This window comes from Carcharodon carcharias, chromosome 4 (genome assembly GCF_017639515.1).
Source record: "Carcharodon carcharias isolate sCarCar2 chromosome 4, sCarCar2.pri, whole genome shotgun sequence".
Classification (NCBI taxonomy): Eukaryota; Metazoa; Chordata; class Chondrichthyes; order Lamniformes; family Lamnidae; genus Carcharodon; species Carcharodon carcharias.
In genome coordinates, this window is record NC_054470.1 from 38,363,313 (window position 1) to 38,384,962 (window position 21,650).

At 43.3% G+C, this 21,650-nt stretch overlaps 1 protein-coding gene across 5 annotated transcripts in view; it reads right to left on the bottom strand.

Moving 5' to 3' along the window:
- The window catches only part of LOC121277288 (dual specificity protein phosphatase CDC14A-like), a 237,217-nt gene that overhangs the window by 77,946 nt on the left and 137,621 nt on the right, over positions 1-21,650 (bottom strand). Inside the window, exon 13 of one of the 5 annotated variants that reach the window (XR_005942850.1) lies at positions 890-1,030. The exons of the other annotated variants lie outside the window; for them this stretch is intronic. The gene's annotated coding sequence lies outside the window, so the exon portion shown is untranslated. The remainder of the gene's footprint in view (positions 1-889; positions 1,031-21,650) is intronic. 5 annotated transcript variants of the gene reach the window in all.

Below are 21,650 nucleotides of genomic sequence, written 5' to 3' on the forward strand. Positions count from 1 at the left end.
TTTATCCGGTTATCATCTAGGTCAGAAATTGCAACAACACAATACATAGCAGCACAAGCAGTAATTTCATCATCAGGCTTTCAGGCCAATTTTACCCACACAATATCCAAATAAAACAGCTCAAGAGCCTCCAGCTATAATGACCATTCTCTTACAAAACAAAGATAGGCACAAGCAACCATTTGATTTAAGTGGAAGGACATATGCCTTACTTTGTAAAGTGCCACATTCTAATTACAAAGTCCTTAAAGCAAACACAATACGGCAAACTACCAAGCAAACAAGCTATCAGAATCAAATCTTCTCTTCCAGTAGCAGTTGCATGACAGGCATGCAGGCAATGATTAATTTCAAAACCTATTTTTATTATCTGGCCAAAGTTTATATTGTACATAAAAACCTCCACTGCAGCAGCTAATTAATCTAGTTAATTACACTGGCCACAATGATAATTGCTGCAATTGAAACTTTATGTAATAATTGTATTCTATTTTCAGCATGCAACCAAAGAAACAGTGAAAGTAGAAAGACCACATTCACAATGAAACAGCTGCTAAGGAAATGTGTGCAGTAAAAGACAAAATTATTAAAATAGTGTAAAAACAAGTATTAGAGTACATGGGAAATATGCATAAATAACTTCAAAACCACAACACGAGATTTTTATTTGTGAAACCAGCACGAGAAATGGTAGGAAGCACTGATAAGTTTTGTGCTAACCAATGATTAAAAACCTTAAATGTAACAAATCAAACAAAATACATCCCCACTGAGTTTAAGAAACAAAGAATAGTGATAATTATTAAGCATGCAGTGGAAGTAATTTGGAAAATGCGGCACATTGCGCAGTGATTAGTCTTTTAAAAAGAAATGGAAGTGGCACACTTACAGTGCTACCTGCCTGGGTCCTGAAGGTTACTAGTTTTCTAACCCATCTAGACAGATTAGCAGGATGGGAGAAGGGTAGGCACAAACCATCCACCAGATGACAATGCTACACAGTGTGGATACCAGCATAGCTAGGAGCCATCTAGAAGGGGAAAAAAGATGAACAAAAAAATGCAAATGGAAGAGCAGAAAATTTAAGCTAAAATGACATTGGCAAAATAACCGCTGTAAAGCTGTTAATTTTGGAACAAAAACACAAATCAGGTGCCATGCAAAATGTGGATATTCATTTCCATAGGAGATATACAGAACATTTGATCATCTAGAAAGGTGTTATTTAGTCTTTGACAACTTCAACATCCAAGTACAAATTAGGAACTTGTGTTCCATGGGGTGGGTAGGGAGGGGCACGAAAGGATGAACTTTGATAAGCAAAAAAAAGCCTTTACACATCATTAGCACAAGTTCTTAGGGATCACATAACATTTGAGGCATGCGTGGTTCAAGTAACCTTCTTCCAATCTGTGTGCAAGACATCATTCTGGCTTGCTCTCTTAGGTCTTAGGCTAGAGAAAAGAGTCTCAAGATGACCTTTTCACACACTGGCCTGAAAAGCAGCATCAATAGCATGGAAACCTGCATTTTGTCCACAAGATCTATGTCTCCTCCCACCCTACTTCATCTAACCCTATCATTTCTATTCCTTTCTTCATCATGAACTTAGCATAGCTGCATTGAAAGGAGAAACTTGCAATTTGTCTGAACTACTCCATTTTGTAAAAACAAATCCACCGTCCAACCACTCCGGGTAGTTTCCCCTGAAATCTTTCTGGATTTATTTGGGACTGTCTTATATTAAGAACCTTTTGTTTTGGATTCCCCTACAATTGGAACAATTTTCTCAATCTACAATAGCAACCTTCTTCAAAAATTTTAAGGACCTTGGTCAGGTCATTCCTTAGTCTTACATTTCCTAGAGAAAAGAGCTCCCAGCCTGCGCTTACCCATTCCTGATATTGTAACCTCTCAGGTCAGATATCATCCTTGTAAATACTTTTTTGCACATTCTCCAGGCTTCACTTTACAGGAATTTTCCACAAGTCAGGAAGTTAGAGTGCTCTCTAACATCTGCTCGTGGCAGCAATATGGATTCTCGTTGACCTCAGAGAACACAGATACTGCAACATTTGCAACTACTACATCACTTTCCAACTGCACAAGCTATGATCCCAGCAACAATGGGAGTTAATAACTTCACTTGTAAATATTCTTTGTAGATGCTGTCCTAAATGCCAATAATAAGTCACCAATGTCTTGAACTCTTATTCCATTCCGAAGAGCCAGCAGTTGCAGATCTGAGGGTTGATGCATAGAGAAAAGCTGCCAGAGGAAAAAGAAAGAGAAATACCAAATTGGATGGTGGATTCGAGTCATTTGATCTTCCCCATAGAGGATGCCGATAGCCTAATGAATGCTTTGATTGAGATCTAAGCCCTACTCAGCCAATAACAGGCCACAAGAATCACCATATTTCACTTATTCAAATTTGAATAACCTATGCTGCAAACAGGTAAACACAAAGACAAAGAAAATTCCGCTGCCTGGGCTTTGTGTTAGAAAGGTTCTGGAAACCGTATTCAAAAAGTAACTTAATTATGAAAAAACTGAAATAAATTATATAGAGGAGTTAGCTTTAACTGCACTTATTCCAAGATATGCACGAACAAAAGTCCAAGGAACAACCCAGAATAAGGCTTTACAACAGCAGAAGGAAAGGTGGTCATCTGATGCACATGTAGCACCAAGTTATTATAGAAGCAAATCTATACCTAGCAATCTATCAATAGGGTGGGTGGTGGTGTAGTGGTAATTTCACTGCAGAGGATTACTAATGTTCTAGGAACATGGGTTCAAGTTCCATCGCAGTTGGTGGAATTTAAATTCCATTAATAAATCTGGAATCAAAAGCTCATTTCAGCAATGGTAATCATGAAACCATGTCGATTGTCATAAAAACACATCTGGTTCATTAATGCACTTTAGGGAAGGAAATCTGCCATCCTCGCTTTGCCTAGCCTACATGCAACTGCAGACCTACAGCCTAATAAGCCATTCTGTTGTGTCAAACTGTTATGAACTGTAAAAGAAATGAAACTGGACTGACCACCCGCATCGACTTAGGCACCACAAACAACAACAGCAAACTCAGCCCTGTTGACTGTGCAAAGTCCTCCTTACTAACACCTGGGGCTTGTGCCAAAATTGGGAGAGCTGTCTCACAGACTAGTCAATAAACAGCCTGACACAGACACACTCACCAAATCATATCTTACAAACCATGGTCCCAAACATCACCATCACCATCCCTGGGTATGACCTATCCCAGCAACAGGACAGACCCATCAGAGGTGGCGACAGAGTGGTATGCAATCAGGAAGGAGTTGCCTTGGAAGTCCTCGGCACTGATGCAGGACCCCATGAAGTCTCATGGCATCAGGTCAAACATGGGCAAGGAAACCTTTTGCTTATTATCACCTATCACACCCCGTCAGCTGATGAACTAGTACCCCCCCACCCATCCCATGTTGAATACTAATTCAAAGAACCACCAAGGGTGTCAAGGGTACAGAATGCACTTTTTGTGGAGGGCTTCAATTTCCATCACCAAGAGTGGCTCGGTGGCATCACCACTGTCCATGACAGTATTGGTAGGAGTGACCACCGCACAGTCCATGTGGAGGTGAAATCTCAACTTCACATTGACAATACCCTCCACTGTGTTGTATCACTATCACCATACTAAATGGGATAGATTTCAAACACATCTAGCAAGTCAAAGCTGGGCATCCATGAGGCACTGTGCGCCATCAACAGAATTATATTCAACCACAATTTGTAACCTCACGGCCCAGCATATCCTCCACTCTACCATTACCATCAAGCCGGGGAATCAATCCTGGTTCAATGAAGAATGCAGGAAGGCATGCCAGGAGCAGTAAGATAAAAGCAAAATACTGTGAATGCTGGAAATCTGAAACAAAAACAAAAATAGCTGGAAAAACTCAGGTCTGACAGCATCTGCGGAGAGGAACACAGCTGATGTTGAGTCCGTATGACTCTTCCTCAGAACTAAGGAAATAGAGACATCAGGTAAAATGTAAGCTGGTAGAGGGGGTGGGACAGGTAGAGCTGGACAGAGGGCCAGTGATAAGTGGAGGCAAAGAAGAGATTGCCAAAGATATCATAGACAAAAGGATTTGATGGTGGTGATATTATCTAAGGAATGTGCTAATGGGGACATTAAGGGTAGCAAGCAGAACAAGCTAGTGGCAGATGGCCCTAGTGGGGGTGGGGAAGGGATTGAAATGGGCTAAAAGGTGGAGATAAAACAATAGAACAAAATAAATTAAAAATAGGTGGGAAAAGAAAAATATATCTTTTAAAAATATAAATTATTGGAAAAAGGGGGATCGGAAAGGGGGTGGGGATGGAGGACAGAGTTCATGATCTGAAGTTGTTGAACTCAATATTAAGTCCGGAAGGATGTAAAGTGCCTAGTTGGAAGATGAGGTGCTGTTCTTCCAGTTTGCGTTGAGCTTCGCTGGAACATTGCAGTAGGCCAAGGACAGACATGTGGGCATGAGAGCAGGGTGGTGTGTTGAAATGGCAAGCAACAGGGAGGTCTGGGTCATGTTTGCGTACAGACCGAAGGTGTTCCGCTAAGCGGTCACCCAGTCTGCGTTTGGTCTCTCCAATGTAGAGCAGACCACATTGGGAGCAGCAAATGCAGTAGACTAAATTGAGGGAAGTACAAGTGAAGTGCTGTTTCACTTGAAAGAAGTGTTTGGGCCCTTGGACAGTGAGGAGAGGGAAAGTAAAGGGGCAAGAGTTGCACCTTCTGCGGTTGCATGGGAAGGTGCCGTGGGAGGGGGCTGAGGTGTAAGGGGTGATGGAGGAGTGGACCAGGGTGTCCCAGAGGGAACGATCCCTGAGGAAAGCCGCCTCCACTCCTCCATCCCCACTACACCTCAACACTGCTATCTACCTGGCTATGTGGGAAATTGCCCAGGTATGTCCTGTACACAAAAAGCAAGACAAATCCATCCCAGCCAATTACCACCCCATCAGTCTACCCTCGATCATCAGAAAAACGATGGAAGGGATCATCAACAATGCTATCAAGCAGCACTTATTCAGCAATTACCTGCTCACTGATGTTCAGTTTGGGTTCCGCAAGGGGCTCTCAGCTCCTGACTCCATCACCACCTTGGTTCAAACATGGACAAGGGCTGAACTCGGAGTTGAGAGATTACTGCTCTTGACATCAAAGCAGAATTTGACCAAGTCTGGCAAAAAGGAGCCCTAGCAAAACTGAAGCCAATGGGAATCAGGGGGAAAACTCTCCACTGGAGTCACACCTAGCGCAAAGGAAAATGGGTATGGCTGTTGAAGGTCAATCATCTCAATCCTAGGACATCAGTGCAGGAGTTCCTCAGGGTAGTGTCCTCAGCCCAACCATCTTCAGCTGCTTCATCTGACTCTCCCTCCATTGTAAGGTCAGAAAGTGAGGGTGTTGGCTGATGATTGCAGAGTGTTCAACAGCATGCGCAACTCTTCAGAAGCTGAAGCAGTCCAAATTCTTATGCAGCAAGACCTCAGCAACATTCAGATGTTTGGTTAATAAGTGGCAAGTAATATTCGTGCCACAAGTCCTTTAGGGAAGGAAATGTGCTGTCCTTAACTGGTCTGGCCTAAATGTGATTGACTCTTAAAATGCCCTCTGAACAAGGGCAATTAGAGACAAGTAATAAATGCTGGCCTAGCCAGTGACGCCCACATCCAATGGCATCACCATGACTGAATTTCCCCACTATCAACACCCTGGGGGCTACCATTGACCAGAAACTGAATTGGACCAGCCACATGAATACTGTGGCTACAAGAGCAGGTCGGAGGTTGGGAATCCTGCAGGTAATTCACCTCCTGACTCCCCAAACCCAGTCCAGCATCTACAAGGCACAAGTCAGGAGTGTGATGGAATACTCTTCCACTTATCTCCAACAACACTCAAGAAGCTTGACAGAATCCAGGACAATGCAGCCTGCTTGATTGGCATGCTGTCCACCACCTTAAACACTCATTTCCTCCACCACCAATGCACAGTGGCATCAGTGTGTACTATCTACAAGATGCACTACAGCAACTCACCAAGGCTCCTTTCGATGGCACTTTCCAAACTCGCGACCTCTGCCAACTAGAAAGACAAGGGCAGCTGATGCCGAGGAACACCACCACCTGCAATTTCCCCTCCAAGCCACACATCCTCCTGACTTAGAACTACCTCTCTGTTCCCTCACTGTCGCTGGGTCAAAATCCTGAAACTCCCTTCCTAACAGCACTATGGGCATTCCTACAACACATGGACTGCAGCAGTTCAAGGCGGCAGCGCACCACCACCTTCTTGAGAGCAACTAAGGGTGGGCAATAAATGTGGCCTAGCCAGCGAAGCCCACATCTCATGAATGAATAAACAAACAAATTTTCCTAAAGTAAATTTTTCCCAATGAGGTAAAAGTGCCTATTTGTAAGATTTGAAAAGATTAACCTAAATTTTAAATCTTGCCAGTATGATTGCATTTCAAATACAATTATGTGAGAAACTTTGGGATATCTGAGATGTGATAAGGCTACACACATGCAAATTTTTAATTCATTTTAGTAGCTAATTATACCACAATATACTTAAATTTCAGTCATGTTTGAATTTGAGAAAATGAAGAAAAACTGTTCAATCGAAGACTTTGTTAAAGTCTATACAGCAACATACAATTTATATATAAAACTAGCATCATTGTCATTGAAGCCAAGTGAATTGTGAAGCCAAGCCATTGAAGCTCTCTTTATTCACAAGAAAGATCTGAGTGACAAGATTCTGAATGCACTAAAAGCCGCTCGAAGTAAAGTCCAAAAACAGCTGGGCATGTGCCAATGACTACTGGTTACAACTTTGCTGTGCATTCACTATATCCTCTCTGATACTGAACATTCAATACTTAGCAAAGGACTTTGTTTCATCCCCTTACTTTCTCACCTCAATGAATTTTGGGCTTGGCACGATGCTGAACTCTTCTTCCATCCGCTTCTGTCACCTTCGTCTCCGTGTTCACTTCTTTGGGGAGGAGTCCTCACCACTTTTAACAATCCTTTCACCTGCCTCCAGTATTCTCCCTCGACCTGGACCCCTCCCTCTGGCCTCTTACCTGCTTTTGATCTTTTCATTGAGAACTGCTGGCGTGACATCGGCCGTTTCAATTTCTCTGCTCCTCTCACTCACTCCAAACTGTCTCCTTCTGAACTTGCTGCACCCTATTCCCTCAGGTCAAACCCTGACTTTGTTATCAAACCTGCTGACGAGGGTGGTGCTGTGGTTGTCTGGCATACTGATCACTACCTTGCAGAGGCTGAGAGCCAGCTCACAGACACTTCTTCCTACCTTCCCCTGGACCATGACCTCACCACTGAACATGAAGCCATTGTTTCCAGGACTGTCACTGACCTCAATTCCTCTGGAGATCTTCCCTCCACAGCTTCCAACCTCATCGACTCCCATCATTGGACAGCCCGCATCTACCTCCTCTCCAAAATTTACAAACAGGGCTGCCCTGGTAGATCCAACGTGTCAGCCTGTTCCTGCCCAACGGAACCCATTTCTTCCTATCTTGACTCCGTTCTCTCATCCTTGTCCAGTCTCTTCCACCTACATTTGCGATTCCTCAGATGCCCTACATCATATCAAGACTTTTCAGTTCCCTGGCCCTAATCGTCTCCTCTTCACTATCGACGTCCAATCCCTCTACATCTCCATCCCTCACCAGGATGGTCTGAGGGGTCTCCACTTCTTCCTTGAACAATAGCCTGAACAATCCCCATCCATCACCACTCTCCTTTACCTGGCTGAACTTGTTATCTCAGTGAACAATTTCTCCTTTAACTTGTCTCACTTCCTCCAAATAAAAGGTGTAGCTATGGGTACCCGCATGGGCCCCAGTTATGTCTGTCATTTAGTGGGATATATGGAATATTCCTTGTTCCAGTGCCACTCAGGCCCCTTCCCACAACTCTTTCTTCGCTACGGTGATGACTGTATCGGTGCTGCTTCATGCTCTCATCTGGACCTGGAAAAATTTATCGATTTTGTTTCCAATTTCCATTCCTCTCTCACCTTCACATGGTCCATCTCCAACACTTCCCTTCCCTTCCTTGACCGCTCTGTCTCAATTTCTGGTGATAGACTGTCCACCAATATTCATTACAAGCCCTCCCACTCCCACAGCTACCATGACTATAGCGCCTCACACTGCTTCCTGTAAGGACTCCATCCTGTTCTCCTAGTTCCTCCACCTCTGTTCTGATGATTCTACCTTCCAAAGCGACACTGCTGACATGTCTTCCTTTTTCCTTAACCGAAGATCACCCCCACTGTGGTTGACAGGGCCTTCAATCTTGTTCGATCGAACTCCCACACCTCTGCCCTCACCCCTTCCCCTCCCTGTCAGAACCGTGAGAGAGTCTTCTTGTCTTTAATTTTCATCCCACCAGCCTCAGCATTGAAAGGTTCACCCTCTGCCATTTCCACCAACTCCAGCACGATGCCGTCACCAAACACATCTTCCCCTCACCCCCATCAGCATTCTGTAGGGACCGTTCCATCCATGACGCCCTGGTCCACTCCCCTATCACTTACTCACAATAAGAGGTTGTGGTGGAAGAATTAATCCAGGCTGGTCTCTTGGTTAAAGCTGGTTTATTTCCAAGACAACTCCTCAGTGCTACTAACTTCCTAGTAGCTTCCAAACAAAGTGTTCCAGCTGTACCTTTTTATTCTATTCAGTTGAGATAATTAACGCCCATCACCTGTTTAACAGCAATTGGTTTTAACAAGATGATTGCCATATTAACCGGTTCCCTTCTTTTCTTAAAAAACTTGAACTCTTTTTTTTTAAACAAACAGGAAATAATGTCACGTATTTCCAGATCTATAATTCCCACATTTCTTTTGTAGCCTTTTTTCCGTGACGCTTTTCGTGGAATGAATGTTGTCCTAAAGAGACCGGTTACCAACATAACATTCCATGGGCAAACTTTTTCCACATTGCCCGTTATAATGTTTGTCAATATATTGGATAAGTAAAGCCCCGTATCTAATGCCTCTGCTAAAGCTAACGTTTCAGCAGCTAAGGTGCTTTTCACTACCCTTTTTATTTTCTTGGCCTCCCAAGCCAGTGGGCAACAGTTATCATTCTTTCCCACCAAGAATATGATGAACTCTGCTGTGCTAGAGTACCCATCTGGAAGATTGGCGTGTGAAGCATCATAAAAATGACCAACCTCATATTGTCTAGATCATCCAAGGCTGGAAACTTGAGCACACATCTCAGAATTTAATTATTATTTTTTTTTTAAGTTTTTTTATTTGCTCTCAGGACTTGCTCATCTGCAGCATGTTTCATCATGGTCCTCAGCTCCAACACATCATAACTAGCATCAGGCCCTGTCTGAGTGCACAACTCGTTCAACTGCCCAATTTAGCTTCTCAACTGTTCCATTTCTTCCTTGGTAGCAGGATCCTCTTTTTGAGAGGATCTACCACGAGTTATTGGGATATAATTAACATTTTCTAGATAAGATTTGTGATTCAATGTCACGCCTAACTTGCTCTGCTTAATGTCTAAACCTATGTATTTAAAGGACCCAGAAGCCTGACTTCCGACCTGGAATCCTTCATCATCTTCTCGCTTACTCATTGTTCAAATTCTACAGATCCTCCCCACAGGAAATCATCAACATGCATGATAAATATCCCAGCTAGTTTCTCCTTATGGTACCAGTAGAACATCGCGGGGCCTGCCTTTAACTGAAGGCAACCTATTTTCAACAAGACAGACCTCATGGCAAAATACCATACTCTTGATGCATCACTCAACCCATAAACACACTTATTCAATTTCCATAGTTTTCCTTCTACATCCCTGGCTTCTTTGGGTGGTTTCAAAAAAACTTCCCTTTGAAACTTCTCCCCTGTAAAAACACAGCCTTTATATCAATCGATTTGCACTCCCAGGAATGGGATGCCAAAAGAGCTAAAAATATCTTCAAACTCACTTTCCCCACAGTAGGTGAGTCCACTCTGACATCCTGATTGCCTAGTCTCAATTCAAAGCCTGAGACTACTAATCTTGCTTTGGCCTTATATGTGCCATCTGGAAGTACCTTTTCTGTACAGATCCATCTGAGAGATAAAGCTGGCTGTCCTGTATCAGGTATTTCAGAATATATTCCAAATTCCTTCCAACTTTCTAACTTTTTCTGTTTGGCTTCCTTTATCAGCTTACTTTCCAATTTATTAACAGCTACTAGAATCTCTCTATCATAAGGACTTCTACTTTTATTGAGATTGCTAGCTTGCTCTCTAGTCCTCCTTGTTAAGCTACGGCATCTATTCACATTCCTTTCCCTTTCTAAACTGCTACTATATGATTGTCCTCCCATGTGAAAGAAACTCCGTGATCTTTCCACCCACGGTGGTTGACAGGGCCCTCAACCGTGTCTGGCCCATCTCCCGCGCATCCGCCCTCACACTTTCCTCTCCCTCCCAGAACCATGATAGGGATTCCCTTGTCCGTACCTATCATCCCACCAGCCTCCACATTCTAAGGATCATCCTCTGCCATTTCTGCCAACTCCAGCATGATGCCACCATCAAACACATCCTCCCTTCACCTCCCCGGTGACATTCCGCAAGGATCATTCCCTCCGGGACACCCTGGTCCACACCTCCATTACCCCCTACACCTCAACCCCCTCCCACGGCACCTTCCCATGCAACCGCAGAAGGTGCAACACCTGCCCCTTTACTACCCCTCTCCTCACCATGCAAGGACCCAAACACTCCTTTCAAGTGAAGCAGCATTTCACTTGCACTTCCCTCAATTTAGTCTACTGCATTCACTGCTCCCAATGCGGTTTCCTCTACTTTGGAGAGACCAGACGCAGACTGGGTGACCGCTTTGCAGAACACCTTCGGTCTGTCTGCAAGCATTACCCAGACCTCCCTGTCGCTTGCTATTTCAACACTCCACCCTGCTCTCATGTCCACATCTCCATCCTTGGCCTGTTGCATTGTTCCAGTGAAGCTCAATGCAAACTGGAGGAACAGCACCTCATCTTCCAACTAGGCACTTTACAGCCTTCCGGACTGAATATTGAGTTCAACAATTTTAGATCATGAACTCTCTCCTCCATCCCCACCCCCTTTCTGATCCTCCCCATTTTTCCAAAAATTTATGTAGATTTTTCTTTTCCCAGCTATTTCCATTATTCTTAAATGTATTTCCATCCATTGTTTTATCTCTACCTTTTAGCCTATGTCGATCCCTTCCCTTCACCCCACCCCAACTAGGGCTATCTGTACCTTGCTTGTCCTGCTTTCTACCTTAATTAGCACATTGCTTAGATAATATCACCACCTTCAACACCTCCTTGTCCTTTTGTCCATGACATCTTTTGGCTATCTCCACCTATCACTGGCTCTTTATCCAGCTCTACCCCCTCCTTAAACCAGCTTATATTTCACCTCTTTCTTATTTTTACTTAGTTCTGTTGAAGAGTCATACAAACTCGAAACGTTAACTGTGTTCCTCTCCGCAGATGCTGCCAGACCTGCTGAGTTTTTCCAGGTATTTTTATTTTTGTCCGTGATCTTTTTCTAGGATCACTACCACTTTCTGGTCCACTGTCAGAACTCACACTACACTTTCTGGGTTTCCACATCTTTACCTCGGTTTGCCAATCGATAGGTCTTATCTCCTGTCCTTCATCCTGCACATTTAGCCAATGTTTATATTTACCAGTAGCCTTTCCTGCTCTCCCTATGATGGTGGCATCCCTCTACATACTGGTTCCTTCTGGCATGTGTGTTACCTTTGTTCCTACTTTGGGTAATTACCCCTTTGGACAAATAGCGTTGTCCTGTACTTCAGTATTACTTTGTTCATAGTCAGTCAATTCTGTATCTGTCGTCATCTGCTCCTCATAACGACCCAGTGTATGTGTATGTGAACTGCATGGTGCCTCCTCACATTCTATGTCCTGTTCAGAACCTGTAAAGGTATTTTCAGTACCAATTAACTGCGAAGAATGTACCCTAACAGTTTGATTACTGTGTTGCACAATTACTACTTTCCCATCACTCCCTATAACCTTGCCAGGTCCTTTCCACTCTTTCTGGCCTTCCCTTTTATATGTCTCCTTGTCTAAACTATTCCCGATGGTCTTATGCGGTACCATAGGGCCCGCCGAATTTTCTCCAAAACCTCAGCTTTAATGAAAGCTCTTCTGCCTGCATGCAAAGTGTTCAGATGAGCAGAAAAAGTAGAGCTAATGCTAGTCCCTTCTAGAGCAGGGGGAGCATCTGACAACACCAAAAGTAACTTCGGATTTCTTCCGTACACCAACTGATACGGACTGTACCCCCCCAACCATTTGCAGAGAGTTCTTTGCATGCACCGCCCATGCTCACGCTGGTTGCAATTTACAAGCTGGTTGATCAGCTAATATTTTATGTAACATGTCTTTGTGAAAGAAACTATGCAGTAATAGATGACCATTACTAAATGGGGTTACAGCTGCAATGTGCCTAACTATGATGTTTAAGTTTTCGCATATGTCTCGAAATTCCTCATTGGCGAATTCCCCACCATTATGTGAGGAACTTCATTGCTGTTCCTAATCCTGTTCCTACCCATTTCTCCATGACCTTATTGACAATGGTCCTTTCGTCTTATCACAGTGGACAGGCTAAATCTGGTTGCCATATCTATGAAGTGTAGTAAAAAAAATACCCCTATCCTTGTCCTAAACTTTCAAGTCATTGCCATTGCATTGTTAAACTCCCTGGCTAATGGCAATCTCACAACAGGTCGCAGTGGTGTATTATGATATTTAAGGCAAATTTCACACTGAGCAGTGATTTGATCATGTCCTTTATCAACCATTTCCACACTTCGAAGCAGAAACTTCAGTTTCTGTGGCGCCGGATGTGCAAACTGTCTATGTAATTTCCAAATGATCTTCTTTTTGTCCACCAAATTCTCATTCTCAGCAGTTAACAAAACTTCATGAACTTTTTGATGAGAAATCTCTGCCTTCCTTAGTGGCAAGCTGTAATGGCCTGACCGAGTAAATGGAGATCCACGTATTTCCCAAACATGACTGCTCTATCATTTTTCATACCTAGCGTCATCTGAGCCTTCTGCGTCACAGATCGACTCAATAGCGGTATCTCACTAGAAACTACATCAGGACTGATAAACAGGTTGATCCTTGCTATCTTACAAGGAAGGACCACTCATGTGGAGGTTGTTAATATTTAGTCATCCCCGAACCTGAAGCATGTAGAGCTTTCATACTCCTTGAACTTCCGCCGGTCTGCCTCATCGAGAGACTCCAGATAGCAGTCAAGCCAGTCCATGCCGCACACCGTAGAAGTACAACCACTCCTTCAACTGTGCAGTTCTGGACAATCTAGCATCAAGATACTCGTCAATTGATTTAAACTATCAGTGATCAATACAATTCCATCATGGCAGTCACCATCATCATTTTCAGTTTCAGATGAATCAGTCTCATGGGTCACTTCAAAAACACGATTCCTTCGATTGGCAGTTCATTGCGCAATGGTACTGGGAATCACACCAAAAACACCGATTAACCATTGCCCGTGCATTTTTTGGGTTTAAATGCCTAAGGTCCCAGACACGCTTTTTGTCCTGACTCTCAAACTGGCTAGGGTCACGACCATTTTCAGACCTCTTGCCATTAATCCCATCTTTGTATTGGAATCTTCATCTAATATTTGGTCGACCACTAAATTCAGCCACTGTTGAATCCTCTATCCTTTGTTTTACAGTGTAGTTGTTTGTATTTGCTAAAAAAAAAGGTAGGGAATGACTTGTTTCCCCAGAAATTATTTTAGGGCAGCAACCATTTGATCTAAGAGAGATTCTTTCCCCCGGAACTGAACCCGTTAGTATGAAAAGACTATCAACATGGGAAATGCGAGCACAGTCCAGTAATTTAAATGCCAATACTGATTCTGGAATTTCACGTTCAAATCACTGTAGTCGCCAGTACCGTGTATCAAAATCCATGATATATTTTTCCATGGACTGATCATCTGATTTCCTAAACCTATCAAAGATCGTCCAAGCTTTAAATGTTTCCAATAACTCATCCTTTTTGTAGAACTTACCCAAAAATTGTATCAGACGGTTTAATCCCTCTTCATGGTCCAAATCATCCACTTTCCACTCTGAAAATACTTTATTCCTTACCTTACTTTTGGCTGGTAATGATAACGCCAAAGCCATACCTTGCTTCTTCCAGGGTATAGCAGTAACCTGGGTCCACATTTCACCTTCAGCCTTCCATTGCTGATAAGGTTCAGCGTCAGAAAAAATTGGTGGATAGTCAAAGCTTGCGATTTTGCACCATCCTTCCGCCATTCCATAACTTAAATTGTTAGCAACAGTACGCTTCTACAGAAAGCTTCATATACAGCAATCAATCAGCAAAGCTTAACATTCATCATCTGCTACCATGTTACTCATAATAAGAGGAAGAATTAATCCAGGCTGGTCTCTTGGTTAAAGCTGGTTTATTTCCAAGACAACTCCTCAGCGCTACTAACTTCCTAGTAGCTTTCACACAAAGTGTTCCAGCTGTACCTTTTTATTCTATTCAGTTGAGATAATTAATGCCCTTCACCTGGTTTAACTAGTAATTGGTTTTAACAATCACCCCCAACTCCTCATCCCCTTCCAACAAGTCCACCCGGTGCAGAAGGGGGTCGGGAAGGAGGAGGACCTCCTCGTGAACCTGCTCCTGGGTCTGGCCAAGTTGGCCATTAACAGGTCCAGGCAGCGGGCGATCGACGGGGGAGTCCCGCCCGATTGTTTGTCCCTCTTCCGCAGCTATGTTCGCGGCCGGATGTCCCTGGAGAGGGAGCACGCGGTGTCTGCCGGCACTCTCGAGGCCTTCCGTGCTCGGTGGGCACCGCGGGGACTGGGGTGCTTTATTGACCCCTTTTTATCATATTTTGGTTTAAAGTTTGTAAGGTTTCTTTAAACTTTGTTCTTGGTTTTACAGCTGACCTGAATTAGGGGCTGTGCCTGATTTATCCTAATTTTGTTAATTTAGTTTGATTGTTTTAACTCAGAAAGAGTTACCTCCTCCCTCCTCACCGTCCAAGGCCTCTACAACACTGGCATCTACCTGGCTATGTGGAAAATATCCCAGGTATGCCCTGTGCACAAAAAGCAGGACAAATCCAACCCAGCCAATTACCACCCCATCAGTCAACTCTCCATCATCAGTAAAGTAATGGAAGAGGTCATCAACAGTGCTATCAAGCAGCACTTGCTTAGCAATAACCAGCTCACTGACACCCAGTTTGGGTTCTGCCAAGGCCACTCAGCTCCTGACATCATTACAAATGAGTTCAAACATGGACAAAAGAGCTCAAACTCTCAAGGTGAGGTGAGAGTGACTGCCCTTGGTTGAGTGTGGCATCAAGGAGCTCTGGCAAAACTGGAGTCGATAGGAATCATGGGGAAAACTTTCCACTGGTTGGAGTCGTACCTAGCACAAAGGGAGGCGGTTGTGGTTGTTGGAGGTCAGTCATCTTGGCTCTAGGACATCACTGCAGGAGTTCCTCAGGGTAGTGTCCTGGGCCTAACCATCTTCAGCTGCTTCATCAATGACGTTCCTTCCATTATAAGGTCAGAAATAGGGATGTTCGCTGATGATTTTGCAATGTTCAGTATCATTCGTGACTCCTCAGATACTGAAGCAGTCTATGTCCAAATGCAGCAAGATCTGGACGATATCCAGGCTTGGGCTGACAAGTGGCAAGTAATATTTATGCCACAAGTGCCAGGCAATGACCATCTTCAACAAGAGAGGATGCAACCATCGCCCCTTGACATTCAATGGCATTACCATCACTGAGTCCCCTACTATCAACATCCTGGGGGTTACCATTGACCAGAAACTGAATTGGAATAGCCATATAAGTACTGTGGCTAAAGAGCAGGTCAGAGGCTAGGAATCGTGCAACTAGTAACCCACCTCCTGACTCCCCAAAATCTGTCCACCATCTACAAGGCACAAGTCAGGAGTGTGCTGGAATACTCCCCACTTGCCTGGATGAGTACAGCTCCCACAACACTCAGGACAAAGCAGCCCACTTGATTGGCAAACATTCACTCCCTCCACCACTGATGCACAGTAGCAGCAGTCTGTACCGTCTACAAGATGCACTGCAGGGATTCACCAAGGTTCCTTTGACAGCACCTTCCAAACCCATGACCACAACCATATAGAAGGACAAGGGCAGCAGATTGATGGGAACACCACTACCTGGAATTTCCCCTCCAACACGCACCATCCTAACTTGGAAATATATTGCTGTTCCTTCTGTCGCTGGGTCAAAATCGCCAAACTCCTTTCCTTACAGCACTGTGGGTGTACCTGCACCATATGGACTGCAGCAGTTCAAGGCAGCAGCTCACCACCACCTTCTCAAGGGCAACTAGGGATGGGCAGTAAATACTGGCTTAGCCAGTGAATCCCACATCCTGTGAATGAATAAAAAAAAACTCCTTTCAGGTGAAGCAGCGCTTCACCTGCACCTCCTTCGATTTGATCTACTGTATTCGCTGCTCCCAATGCGGCCTCCTCTACATTGGAGAGACTAAACGCAAACTGGATGACCACTTTGCGGAACAGCTTCGCTCAGTCCGCAAGCATGACCCAGACCTTCCTGTCGCTTGCCATTTCAACACATCATCCTGCTCTCATGCCCATGTGTCCGTCCTTGGCCTGCTGCAATGTTCCAGTGAAGCCCAACGCAAACTGGAGGAATAGCACCTCATCTTCCGATTAGGCACTTTACAGCCTTCTGGACTTAACATTGAATTCAACAACTTCAGACTGTGAACTCTCTCCTCCATCTTCACCCTTTCTTTAATCCTATTTTTAAAAAATGTGGATTTATTTATTTATTTATTTTTGTTCTCCATCTTTATTTATTTTTATCCTTTTTCACCAATCCCTCCCCCCCCCACTCCATAGGGCCATCTGTCACTTTTTTCTATTTTGTGCTTTCACAAAGCTCTGACCCCTTGTTCTGCTATTAACGCTTTTTGCTATCTTACTTTAATGTCACTCTCAGCACTTATTTTGTCTTTAACACTGCCATTAATACTCCCTTTGTCTTGTATCCATGACATCTTTGTCAATTGCTCCGAAACTCCCACCTATTCCTGATCTTCCATTTTGCTCCACCTGCTCTACCCCCACTTAAACAATGAAAAATCCATCACTTTTCTACTTCTCTTGAGCTCTGAAGAAGTCATACAGACTTGAAACATTAACTGTTTCTCTCTCCACAGGCGCTGTCAGACCTGCTGAGATTTTCACACAAAAGTATGAATCAAGAGCAAGAGTAGACCACTCGGCCCTTTGAGCCTGCTCTGTCATTCAATAAGATAATGGCTGATCTGAATGTAACCTGAACTCCATATTCCTGCCTAACCCCAATAACCTTTCACTCCCTTGTTAATCAAGAACATAGCTAGCTCTGCCTTAAAAATATTCAAAGGCTTTGCTTCCATTGCCTTTTGAGGTAAAGAGTTCCAAGGACTCTCAACCCTCAGAAAAAAATTCTCATCTGTCTTAAATAAGCAACCCCTTACTTTTAAACAATGACCCCTAATTCTAGATTCTCCCGTAAGAGGAAACATCCACCCTGTCAAGAGCCCTCAGGATCTTAAAGGTTTCAATTAAGTTGTCTCTTACTCTTCTAAATTCCAGTGGCTACCAGCCTAACCTGTCCAGCCTTTCCTCATAAGACAACCCACCCATTCCTGGTATTAGTCTAGTAAACCTTCTCTAAACTGCTTTTAAAGCATTTCCATCTTTCTTTAAATAAGGAGACCAGTACTGTGCACAATACTCCAGATGTGCTCTCACCAATGCTTTGTACAACTGAAGCATAACCTTCCTATTTTTGTAATGAATTCTGCTCACAATAAATGATAACATTCTATTAGCTTTCTTAATTACCTGCTTTACCTGCATACTAACCTTTTGTGATTCATGCACTAGGACACCCATCTCAGAACTCCTCAATCTCTCACCATTTAGATATTAAGCTTCTTTTTATTCTTCCTGCCAAAATGAACGATTTCACATTTGCCCACATTATACTCCATTTGCCAGAACTTTGCCCACTCACAACCTATCTATGTCACTTTGTAGCCTCCCTACGTCCTCTTCGAATTTACTTTCCTACATATCTTTGTGTCGTCAGCAAATTTAGCAACCACTCCTTCGGTCCCTTGTAAAAACTTGAGGCCCCAGCACTGATCCCTGTGGCACACCACTTGTCACATCTTGCAAACCAGAAAAAGACCCATTTATGCCAACTCTCTGCTTCCTGTTGGTTAGCCAATCTTCTATCCATGCCTCTACACCATGAGCCTTTATTTCCCACAATAACCTTTGATATGGCACCTTATCAAATGCCTTCAAGAAATACGAGGAATAGCATGTCTACAGGCTCCCCTTTATCCACAGCACATGTCACTCCCTCATAGAACTCCAATAAATTGGCTAAACATGATTTCCCTTTTACAAAACCATGTTGACTCTAAGTGCCCTGCTAGAACATCTTTAATAATAGCTTCTAACATTTTCCCTATGACAGATGTTAGGCTAACTGGCCAATAGTTTCCTACCTTCTGTCCCCCTCCCCTTTTCCAATCTAATGGGACTTTCCCCGAATCTAGGGAATTCTGGAAAATTAAAACCAGTGCAACAACTATCTCACTAGCCACTTCTTTCAAGACCTTAGGGTGAAGTCCACCTGGACCTGGAGATTTGTCAGCTCGCAGCCCCAACAATTTGCTCAATACCACTTCCCTGGTGATTGTAATTTTCCTCCCTCTCTTCCGTTTCCTGATTTACAGCTATTTCTGGGATGTTACTTGTATCCTCTATAGTAAGGACCGAAGCAAAACACCTGTTTAATTCATCCATCATCTCCCTATCTACCATTATCAATTCCCCACTCGCACTTGCAATAGGACCAACGTTCACTTTGTTAACTCTTTTCTTATATAAATTTCTATAGAAACTTTTACTATCCGTCTTTACATTACTAGCTAGCATTCTCTCATACTCTAATTTTCCCTCCGTCATTCTTTGCTGTTCTTTATATTCTTTTCAATCTTCTAACCTGCCACCCATCTTTGCGTAATTAAATGCTTTTTCTTCAAATTTGATACTGTCTTTAACTTTTTTACTTAACCATGAATGGTGAGCCCTCCCCTTGGAATTTTTCTCTCATTGGAATGTATATATTCTGTGTATTCTGAAATATCCTTTGAAATGTCTGCCACTGAACATCTATTGACATATCCCTTAACCTCATTTGCCAGTTCACTTTAGCTTTCATGCTCTCATAATTGCCCTTATTTAAGTTTAAAATACTAGTCTTGGATCCGCTTGTTTCTCCCTCAAAATGAATGTAAAATTCAATCATATTCTGATTGCTGCTACCTAGGAATGCTTTCACTAGTAGCTTATCAATTAATCCTATCTCGTTGCTAAATATTAGGTCTAGTATAGCATGCTCCAGAATGTGCTGTTTTAAGAAACTATTCTGAAAACATTCTGTGAACTCCTCATCTACGCTACCTTTGCCCATCTCAATTTTACAGTCTGTTATGTAGATTAAAACCCCCTTTAACTATTGCCACACCTTTCTGGCAAGCTCCCATTATCTCTTCTTTTATATTCTGTCCTACTGTGTAGTTACAATTAGGGAGCCTGTACGCCACTCCCACAAGTGACTTCTTGCCTTTATCATTCCTCATCTCAACCCAAACTGCTTCCACATCCTGGTTTCCTGAACTTTGGTCTTCCTTTTCTAATGTGCTAATACCTTCATTAACTAACAGAGTCAACCCTCCACTTTTCCTAACTTCCTGTCCTTTCTGCCTTTTCTGTTTTTATTTCATCTACAGAGGGTGTCTATTTCATACCAGAACCGACAAAGTTGTTCACTGTTGCTCACTTGAGACCCAAGACAAAGTTGTGCCAAGTTCTGATCAGAGAATTGCTCTACTTAGACGATTCTGCACTAACATTCCACACTAAGGAACACCTTAAGCAGCAAATGGAAAGACACTCACACCTGTAAAGAGTTTGGTTTGATCATCAGCAAGACAAATGCTTTGGCCCAGAACATTGTCAATGCAGATAGTTGGCAATGTGAAGCTAGAGGTTGTTGATAGCTTCACATATATAGGCTCCACATATCTAGGCTCAACACATAACAGCTGCAGCTTTTGCAATGTATGTCCAAAGTGAGTAAGAGTGTGTGGAACAACAGCAAACTGTCTGATAACATCAAATTGTGAGTCACAAAAAATACGAGGAGCAGACCAAACTGCCCATTAAATTTGCTCTACCATTCAATATGATCATAGCTGATCTCAGGCTTCAACTCCACTTTCCCAGCCACTCTCCATATACCTCGATTCCCTGAGACTCCAAAAATCTATCCATCCCAACCTTAAATGTATTCAACAATGGGACATCCACAACCCTCTGGGCTAGAGAATTCCAAAGATTCACAACCCCTTTGAGTGAAACAATTTCTCCTCATCTTGACCCTAAATGATCATCCCCTCATCCTGAGCTCCCGTGTTTTAGATTCCCCGACCAACAAAAACAACTCTCTCAGGATATGTTCGCACCTCATTCCTTTAACCTCCAGATAATATAAGCCCAATTTACTTAGCCTTTCATCATTAGTCACTGCAATGAGAGGGTTGTCCTATCTAGTGAACCTTCGCCTCCAATGCAAGTATATCCTGCCTTAAATATGGAGATCAAATATAGGATAGAATAGCAAAGAATATTCCAGATGTGGTCTCACCAAAGCCCTGTACAACTTTAGCAAAATTTATTTATTCCTATCAAGCCTGTGTCCTCAGTGCCCTCCTCTACAATGGTGAGGCTTGAACAAAATATGCTAGATAGGAGAATAGGCTGTACAGTTCCACCTTCACTGTCTCAGATGCATCCTTGGACAAGATCACCAACTCAGAGGTCCTGGAACATGTTAATTCCATCAGCATATACTCATTGCTAAACCAACAACTTCTGCGCTGGGTCGACCACATTCATCGCATGGATGATGGCCATATACGTAAATACCTTCTCTACAGTGACCTGGCCACTGGGTACAACCTCCTAGTGTCCCTATCTCCATTACAAGCTCACCTCCAAGTGAGAAGTGAAATTGGTAGACATTGACACTAACAACTGGGAGACAGTCACTGATGGCCATGATTTCTGGAGGCTGACTGTTTGGAAGGGAATTGGAAGAGGCAAGCAGAAATGAAAAGCACAGCTGGCTGAGTGAGATGCAAGCAAATCCTGTGCCTTCTCAGCAAAGGCAGCGATACTTAATATAGTTTGCACTGTGGTGGTCAACTCTACTATCTTACAAAGACTGCCACTGTGAGATACAGGATACATAATCCTAAATGCTTCTCAAAGTGCAAAAAGGTAGTGACAGAATAAAATACTTATCACCCAGAGTAGTAGTCTGGGATCCTACAGGCATTACA